General features: G+C 41.3%; 1 long non-coding RNA gene across 1 annotated transcript; it reads right to left on the bottom strand.

Moving 5' to 3' along the window:
* Positions 1–719: 719 nt before the first annotated feature.
* On the bottom strand, positions 720–3957 carry LOC132537656 (uncharacterized). Its single transcript, XR_009549117.1, has 2 exons — positions 3853–3957; positions 720–1007 (listed from the first exon to the last, which is right to left on the bottom strand). It is a non-coding gene; the product is annotated as an uncharacterized LOC132537656 (long non-coding RNA).
* Between the last annotated feature and the right edge of the window lie 6408 nt (positions 3958–10365).

Genomic DNA, 10365 nt, shown 5'->3' on the forward strand with positions numbered 1-10365 from the left:
AAGGACACTGTGATTAAAAAGCTGTTTCTTGTGAAACAACTGCTCTCCTCATGTCTGCATGGTGTTCATAAGCTGCTCTGGAGGAAGCCCAGGATGATTCTCCCAGCATCAGGAGGCCTCCTGTTCTACTTATCAAGTGAGCAGCATCAAACTGTGACTTATGACCATCACCTGGTCATCTTCATTAAGCTAATCATGGGGCTGCACACAATGACATCAGGCTTCAGGGACAGATGCTGCTTCTTTGGAAGTGCTTGCATCCACAGTCTCTCAGCAAGACTTCAGGGGCACCATCTATCCTAAAATGTTTCTTCTTCACAAAGAAATGCATCACTCCTCTTCCAACAGCACAGGCGTGCTTTGAAAATCAAAACCTGCTTTCCTCCCATCGATTTAAAAATAACAATGATTATCTTCTCTTAGAAGACAGAGAGGTATAAATATTGTTATAGAAATGTATGAGGTTTCTAACAAAGCTTTAACTGAAAATTACTCTTAATGAATTGGCAAACTGCTTTTAGGAGCCCCTTAAGTTGACAGCTTGAAAATCTCTGTGCTTTCTATCAGTGGGGACACTCCTACTCCTACTGCCCATGGAATAAACCAAGATCTGTTGCTGTTGGGAGTCTAACCAAGTTACTGTTGGGGAACCTCTCTAGAGATACATTTTCCTTTTTTGTTCTCTAATTATTCTAAAAAGCAGTCGTGTGAGTCTGTAATGACTTCAGATCCCGTTCTTGGTTCCCCAGCATCATTAACAAGGGAACGCCAGCATTTCTTTGTGCTGCTTGTAGAAGGCAATGAAAATATGCATTTTCTTCTCATAGTTGTAAAAGGCAGAAAACATCAGTTAATTACAAGGCATTACCAGGCTTCTAAGAATTAAAAGGTCCACCACACTATGAGGCATGTTTCTAGTAGTCTGTGTCTGCTGCTTCTTCATTTCTTGTTCTCTTCACACCCTTCAATCTTCTGGATTTACTTATCAGGTTCCTTGAATTCCTTACCTAGAAGCATGTAAGAGAAAAGACATAAAATCTAGACAGAAACCCCCCCCCCAAATATTCATCTGCAACATTCTAGCCTTTAGGTTCATGATTACTCAGCAATTTGTTTGACTTTATATGATAACATTTCTTTTCATCCATCATGTTCCAGATGCTAACATCTGGGCAGACAACCCCACTAATGCGTCCTAGAGCCCCACTTCCCCAGAGCTCCACCTCACTAGGGAAAGAGAGAGGCAGGCTGGGAGTATGGATTGACCTGTCAAGGTGCATGTTCAGCGGGGAAACAATTACAGAAGCCAGACCTTCTACCCTCTGCACCCCATAATGATCCTGGGTCCATACTCCCAGAGGGATAAAGAATAGGAAAGCTCTCAGGAGAGGGATGGGATACGGAGTTCTGGTGGTGCAAATTGTATGGAGTTGTGCCCCTCTTACCCTATGGTTTTGGTCAGCAATTCCTCTTTATAAATAAAAAAAATTTTAAAGAAATAAAAAGGATCTAAGAACAAAAAAAAAAAAACCTAAAATACTATTTGACTTCTAAATGACTCTAACCATTAGAGGATAAATGAGATAAGCTCACCCAAAATCCTGAAATAAGGACATTTGTCTTTGCATGTTCTTTCAGTACAGATCAAAATTTCCTCTAGTCTCTCAGTAAAGCACTGATATGAATAATGAATACCTTCACAGCTTTTGGTTTTTTTGTGTGATATTTTTATTATAAGGGAATTAATGTTTTATATTCAACAGTAAGTACAATAGTTTGTACATGCATAACATTCCTCAGTTTCCCATATAACAATACAACCCCCACTAGGTCCTCTGAATCCTTCCATTTCAGGTTCTACTTCTGTTTTCTTTTCTGATCTTGTTATTCAAATTCGGCCTGAGAGTGAGATCATCCCATATTCATCCTTCTGTTTCTGAATTGTTTCACTCAACATGATTTTTTCAAGGTCCATCCAAGATTGGCTGAAAACGGTGAAATCGCCATTTTTTACAACTGAGTAGTATTCCATTGTGTATATATACCACAACTTGCTCAGCCACTCATCTGTTGTTGGACACCTCGGTTGCTTCCAGGTTTTGGCTATTACAAATTGTGCTGCTAAGAACATATGTGTACACAGACCTTTGGATGGATATGTTGGGTTTCTTAGTACATATCCCCAGGAGAGGAATTGCAGGATCATAGGGTAGGTCCATTTCTAGCCTTCTGAGAGTTCTCCAGACTGTTCTCCACAAAGGATGGACCAATTGACATTCCCACCAGCAGTGCAGGAGGGTTCCTTTGACCCCACACCCTCTCCAGCATTTGCTGCTGTTACCTTTTCTGATGTATGACATTCTCCCAGGAGTGAAGTGGTATCTCATTGTTGTCTTTATTTGCATTTCTCTGACAATCAGAGACTTGGAGCATTTTTTCATGTGTTTCTCGGCCTTTTGGATCTCTTCTGTGGTGAATATTCTGTCCATATCCTCCCCCCATTTTTGGATGGGGTTATTTGTTGTCTTGTTGTTGATTTTTGTCAAGCTCTTTATATACGTTGGTTATTAAACTCTTGTCTGATGTATGGCATGTAAAGATCTTCTCCCATTCTGTGAGGGGTCTCTTGGTTTGGGTAGTGGTTTCTTTTGCTGTGAAGAAGCTTTTTAATTTGATGGAGTCCCATAGGTTTATATTTGCCTTAGTCTTCTTTGTAATTGGATTTGTTTCATTGAAGATGTCTTTGAAATTTATGCGGAAAAGAGTTCTGCCAATATTTTCCTCTAAGTATCTGATAGTTTGTGGTCTAACATCCAAGTCCTTGATCCACTTGGAATTTACTTTTGTATTTGGTGAAATACAGTGGTTCAGTTTCATTCTTCTGCATGTTTCAACCCACTGTTTCCAACACCATTTGTTGAAGAGACTCTGGTTTCCCCATTTAATAGTCTGAGCCCCTTTGTCAAAGATTAGATGTCCGTAGGTGTCGGGGGGCTTACTTCTGGACTCTCAATTCTATTCCACTGGTCAGTGTGTCTATTCATGTTCCAGTACCAAGCAGTTTTGATGACAATGGCCCTATAATACAATTTGAGATCTGGGAGTGTGATGCCTCCAGTTCTGTTCTTTTTTCTCAAGATTGTTTTGGCAATTCTAGGTCTTTTCTGGTTCCAGATAAACATTTGTAACATTTGTCCTATTCTCCTAAAAAATGTGCTTAGGATCTTGATGGGGATAGCATTAAATTTGTAGATGGTCTGGGTAGTATATTCATTTTGATGATGTTAATTCTTCCAACCCATGAGCATGGAATATCTTTCCACACCTTCACAGCTTATGAATATACTCGGCATTCACTTTTCTGAAAACCAACCATAGTCTTGGAAGTGGCACTGTAGGTAGAAAAACCAAACTTACATGCACAAGGTCCCAAGTTCAATTTCTGGTACTGCATATCCAGAGTGATGCTCTGACTCTTTCATTAATAAATCTTTCTAAATCAGTGGTCCGGGAGGTGGCACAGTGGTTGGGGAACTGGACTCTCAAGCATGATGTCCTGAGTTTGGTCCCCAGCAGCACATGTACCAGAGTGATATCTGGCTCGTTCTCTCCTCCTATACTTCTCATTAATAAAATTAATAAAATCTTTAAAAATAAATAAATAAATCTTTCTAAATCAAATGCCTGGCAAAATATGATATTTGAGGGATATCACTCATAGTGGGGAAAAGTAGTGACTTTCAATTGTTTTAGGGACACATAGGTATTTAACCTAGATCTTATACTTCCACATCTTCGAGTGTCGGACTCTTCGTGGGGAGGCCTCTTCCCAGGTACAAACTCCTGGATTACCTGCTCTGTTGCGCACCAGATGTGGGGGCCCAGAAGGAATGTTCTGGGGCAGTAGGAGTGAGCCAACTGGATCTTTCCTTGTGTTCGTAGCTAGAGACACAACCAGAGATCACCAGGAGAATGCTTCATGAACATTCCGTTTATTGACCAGCAAATCAGGATTTATAAGGGGTCACAGAAGGAAGTGACATGTGTATACCATATATGGTAGGGAGTCAAAGGGTCTGGGAAGGGTCAGGACTTTTCCAGTAATTGGTGATCAAGAAGTTTAATTGGTTAGAGGAACGAGGAAACAAGGTTGTCCGTAACCAGTAGCCAGAGGGGGGTTCTGAGAGCAGAGAGAAGATAGATCAGATATGATCAAAGGAATGGAATGGGTGGGGAAGTAGGGAGGTGACTTTCAGGCAAAACAATGATTATGTAGATAAGGGAGTGGGCTATTGTGAGGTGGGAAGGCTGATAGACGGGGCAGATCCTGGAGGCCGTGTCCTTCTTTGCTCAACCTCTTAGTAGAGAGAGACTGATAGGATTGGCCATGCCCCTCAGGCACTCATCTTTCAATGGGGGGTCCCACTAAGCTCTACCATATCCTCACAGTTCCCTACATTAGAGCAGACTCCCTCTTGAAGTTGTGCCACTTGGACAAAAGATACACTTCCCAGGCCTTCTTTCCATGAATCTGCCTCTCTATTCAGAAGTCCAGGGACTTGAAATGTCTTCCCAGATACTGAAAACCCTTGTAGTTTCAGATCAAATTATTTCCTTGAGAAAATGCTTTCCTAAAATACAAAATGGTGTGCACATTACATATAGCACAGTTAGCTAATGATGGTACTCCTGTTTCCCTGTAAGGCAAATCTCAGCAAATACAACAACCTTGTTCACAACTCAGGTTCAAGCCTGGCCCCCACTGCATTGAAGGAAGTTTTGATGTTGTGACCTCTTTCACTCTCTTTTTGCCACTCTACCTTTTCTATCTCTATTTTTTTAGAGAAATGATTAAGGGCAGGGAAGACAGTATAATGGTTATGCAAAGAGACTTTAATGCCTGAGACTCCAAAATCTCAGGTTTAATCCCTTCGCACCACTATAAACATCTGCTGTGCAACTCAGGCATCAAAGTTTGACATCCTTGAGGAAACACTCATGAAAGACATGTCTCTGATATCTGATTACTGTAAAACAAATGGCAAATAATCCCTAGCACTGCAAAAACGGTTTCATCTGTTTTCCATCTACACCATGCCTCGGCCTCGCGTGAGCTTAATGTGCAGCTTGACGATACGAGAATCCGGCATGAAGCCCAGCCAGTCTATCTTGGCGTTACTCTCGATCGCACTCTGTCATTTCACAAACATCACATAAAAACTGCAGCAAAGGTGGGCGCAAGGAATAACATCATTGCAAGACTGGCCAGCTCCTCATGGGGCGCGAGCGCTTCCACACTACGATCATCATCTCTGACATTATGTTATTCCACTGCATAATACTGTGCCCCAGTATGGTTCTGTAGCCCACATGCCCACTTGGTCGATTCCAAATTATATTCCTCCATGAGGATAATTTCTGGAACCATCCGTTCCACCCCAGTTCCATGGCTGCCAGTTCTTAGCAACATCGCCCCGCCAGATATTCGCCAGGATGCGGTATCATCTAAGTTCATTTCCCACATCTACGCTCGACCGGACCTGCCAATATACGCGGATATCTTCGCCCACCCTGTCCAACGCTTGACGTCTCATCACCCAATCTGGTCCCCTATGCCTACACTGAACTTCTCTGTTCCAGTCTCTTGGAAACAGAGTTGGCAGTCAGCTGAGGTAAAGAACAAACACCTCATCACAGACCCCTGCAAGCATCAACCCGGCTTTGACCTAGCACGTTATGATTGGGCCCTCCTCAATTGCTATCAAACAGGCCATGGCCGGTGCGCTGCTATGTTCCATCGCTGGGGAGCCAGAGACAACCTGAACTGCCCCTGTGGCTACAGACAGACTATGATCCACATAGTCAACGACTGCCACCTCTCCAGATTCAAAGGAGGTCTCAAAACTTTACATCAGGCTCAACCTGACACTGTTGACTGGCTACGGAAGAAGGGCAAACGCTAGAAGAAGAACTATAAACTAGATCTGAACAGTGCTCTGGTTTATGGTGTGGGGGTGCGGGGGATAAAAAGGCTAAGTAGAGTTTGGGAATTCAACTCCCAGGAGCTACTCACTCAGTCTGTGAAAGACAGAAGAGCAAAATAGGCTTGGGAAGGAAGGAAGGAAAGAAGGGAGGAAGGAAGGAAGGAAGGAAGGAAGGAAGGAAGGAAGGAAAAATCTTAGGGTTTCAAGTCACCAGTGACCAGCAAAGTTTTGTAAGTGAACAGAGCTGAATCAGGATGCAAAGGTGTAATCTAAAATCTTCCCTCTAGCCCAGACTTCAGAAATATTGACTACACATATTGAACACACACACAAAAAAAAAAAATCGGGGGGGGTTCCCGGAAGATGGCGGACTGAGAAGCTGCTAGCGGCGTGAGCTCTGATCACATCTTCTGGAAATGGTAGGATTTTCTGCCTTTAGCAGGCCAGTCAATAAGGGGCCCTAGCGGTGACACCAAGAAGGTGACTATAACTTAATTTGGGTTAAGAATTAGAGTAAAGGTGGCACAAACTAGTGGGCGGCTGCTAGAGACTTCCCAGGCAGCGCCGGGCAAGGCGGGTGGGCCGGGCATTGTCCTCCGCCCGGGAAGGCGGCTCCTCCACCGGTTGCAGAGCGCTGCTGGGCAGCCGGCAGAGGACCCGGAGGGAGCACTATAGCTCGGGGGCTATCTCTTGGGAGTCTCCAGGGACCACCACGACCCTGAGGGTGGATCCAAAGACTTCTTGAGTATAGCTCTCATTGGATCAAAGGACTTGGAGCTAGTTTTCATTTTCGATAAATCCTTTAAAAAAGTCTAGAGGGGGGGGTTTCCCATAAGATGGTGGACGGAGAAGCTGCTAGCTGCTAAGCTCCAAACACATCTCCTAGAAACAGTAGGATTTTCTGCCTTTAGCAGGCCAGCCAATAAGGGGTCCTAGTGGTGACACCAAGGAGGTGACTATAACTTAATTTGGGTTAAGAATTAGAGTAGGGAAAAAAGGGGGGGAAATCTTTTTTCTTCCTTTTAATTTTCTAGCATACCTCCGTCCCACCCACCCCCCATAAGCAATCCCTGGGGACCAGCTCCTAGCAGGATACCCCACACCACCAAACAAGCTTTTTTGAATTCACTGATACACATTTGGGAATTTCCTTGTACTGCTCTTTAATTACAACTCTTTTTCTTATCTTCTCCCTTTTCTCTCTCTTGTCTCTCTTTTTTTTTTTTAATCTTGTCATACACTTCTTCCTTCTTCCTTGCCTTTCTGAATTTGTGAATTATTTTGGGGAAGAAATCTGACTCAGAGTGGACTCTCTATGTGTGTATCTCTGCTCTAGTTCCCTTTTCCCTCTTGTTACCCCTAGAATATACAGTGGATAGTAGATTTGCATAACTGTCTATCCTTGCTATCCTCTCTTTCTTTTCTCTTTCTTCACTGGGATTTGGTTACTATTATTTCACAGACTGGAGAAAATGTTTGGCTAACTGGTAATGATTAAACTACTTCAATACTTACTTCAGTTGCTACTGTAATTCCTGAGGTTGGTGAGTGCAATTGTCATAAAGGTATTTAGTACAGTGTTACTTGTACTCAAGACACAACAACTGAGGAACAACAGAGCATAAAAAAAAAGAAACACATAAATTAAAAAAAATGGGTAGATCAAAAACAAATAAAACTGCTACCCCAATGAATGAAGACAAGAGCCCAGAAGAAACTACAAATCAGCCAGAAGTAACCATAGATAAGAAAAGTATGCAAGCAATAATAAACTTATTAATCACAGAAATGAAAACAACATTGGAGGAAAGGAATGGCAGTATTAGGGAAACAACAGTTGAGACCCCCAAGGAAAATACTGATTATCTTGAGGCAATCAGAGAACTTAAAGCTGAAATAGCTATAATGAAGAAAGAAGCTGAGGCAAGGGAAAGCAGACTAACAGAAGCAGAAAACAAAATTAGTCAGACAGAGGATGAGTTAGAGAAAACAAAGAAAGAGGTGAAAGAGCTTAAAAAGAGATTGAGAGACACTGAAAACAACAACAGAGACATATGGGATGATCTCAAAAGAAGTAACATTCGTATAATTGGCCTGCCAATTCCTAGAAAGAGAGGAAGGGGAAGCAAACATTCTAGAGAAAATAATAGAAGAAAACTTCCCAGACCTGAATAACAGAAAGGATATCAAGGTTCAAGAGGCCCAGAGAATACCAAACAGAATCAACCCAGACCTGAAGACACCAAGACACATCATAGTCACAATGACAAAAAGTAAGGATAAAGAAAGGATCCTAAAGGCTGCAAGAGAGAAACAAAAAGTCACATACAAGGGAAAACCCATAAGATTATCTGCAGACTTCTCCACTCAAACTCTAAAAGCCAGAAGGGAGTGGCAAGATATCTATCGAGCCCTGAATGAAAAAGGGTTTCAACCAAGGATAATATATCCTGCTATACTTTCATTCAAACTAGATGGAGGGATCAAAACCTTCTTAGATAAACAACAGTTAAAGGAGGCAACCATCACCAAGCCGACCCTGAAAGAGGTACTAAAAGACCTCTTATAAACAAGAACATCACTATAATACTTGCAATATATCAGAGCAAACAATTTTTTTTAGAACAATGGCACTACAATACATTAAATCCATAATATCAATAAATGTCAATGGCTTAAACTCACCCATCAAAAGGCACAGGGTGGGGGATGGATCAGAAAACATAACCCAACCATATGCTGCTTGCAAGAATCCCATCTGTCACAACAAGATAAACACAGACTTCAAGTGAAAGGATGGAAAACTATCATACAGGGTAACGGACCACAAAAAAGGGCAGGAACAGCCATTCTCATCTCATACATGATAGATTTTAAATTAAATAAAGTAATAAAAGATAGGCAAGGACATTACATAATGATTAGAGGATCAATCAGCCAAGAAGACTTAACAATTATTAACATCTATGCACCCAACGAGGGACCATTTAAATACATTAAGCATCTACTGAAAGAATTTCAAAAATACATCAATAGTAATACAATAATAGTGGGAGACTTCAATACCCCACTCTCACACTTAGACAGATCAGCAAAGCAGAGAACCAATAAAGATACAAGATAATTGAATGAAGAGATCGACAGACTAGACCTCTTGGACATTTTCAGAGTCCTTCACCCCAAAAAACTGGAATACACCTTCTTTTCAAATCCACATAACACATACTCAAGGATAGACCACATGTTAGGCCACAAAGACAGCATCAATAAATTCAAGAACATCGAAATCATCCCAAGTATCTTCTCAGACCACAGTGGAGTAAAACTAACATTTAACAACAAATGGAAAATTATTAAATGACACAGAATTTGGAAACTAAACAACATGCTCCTTAAGAACCACTGGGTCAGAGACTCACTCAAGCAGGAAATTCAAATGTTCCTGGAAACTAATGAAAATGAAGACACAACCTATCAAACTATTTGGGACACAGCTAAAGCAGTACTGAGAGGGAAACTTATAGCCATACAATCACATATTAAACACCAAGAAGAAGCTCAAATGAACGACCTTACTGCACACCTCAAGGACTTAGAGGAAGAGGAACAAAGGAACCCTAAAGCAACCAGAAGGACAGAAATCACTAAAGTTACAGCAGAAATAAACAACATCGAAAATAAGAGAACCATACAAAAGATCAATGAAGCCAAAGGTTGGTTCTTTGAAAGATTAAACAAAATTGACAAACCCCTAGCCAGACTCACCAAACAAAAAAGAGAGAAGACTCAAATTAATAGAATTGTAAACGATAGAGGAGATATCACAACTGACACCACAGAAATCCAGAGAATCCTGCGAAACTTCTATAAAGAACTATATGCCACCAAGCTAGAGAATCTGGAAGAAATGGAACAATTCCTAGAAACCTATGCACTTCCAAAACTGAACAAAGAAGAACTACAAAATCCAAATGCACCAATCACAGACAAAGAAATTGAAACCGTTATTAAGAATCTCCCCAACAACAAAAGTCCTGGACCAGATGGCTTCACAAACGAATTCTACAAAACTTTCAGGAAACAGTTAATACCCATACTTCTTAAGCTATTCCATAAGATTGAAGAAACAGGAATACTCCCTTCCACCTTTTATGAAGCCAACATCACCCTGATACTAAAAGCTGATAGGGACAGAACAAAAAAGGAAAACTACAGACCAATAACTCTGATGAACATTGATGCCAAAATATTAAACAAGATCTTGACCAACCAGATACAGCAACACATCAAAAAGATTGTTCATCATGACCAAGTGGGATTCAATCCAGGAATGCAAGGCTGGTTCAACATCCGTAAGTCAATCAATGTTATTCACCACATC

This window comes from Erinaceus europaeus, chromosome 3 (genome assembly GCF_950295315.1).
Source record: "Erinaceus europaeus chromosome 3, mEriEur2.1, whole genome shotgun sequence".
Classification (NCBI taxonomy): Eukaryota; Metazoa; Chordata; class Mammalia; order Eulipotyphla; family Erinaceidae; genus Erinaceus; species Erinaceus europaeus.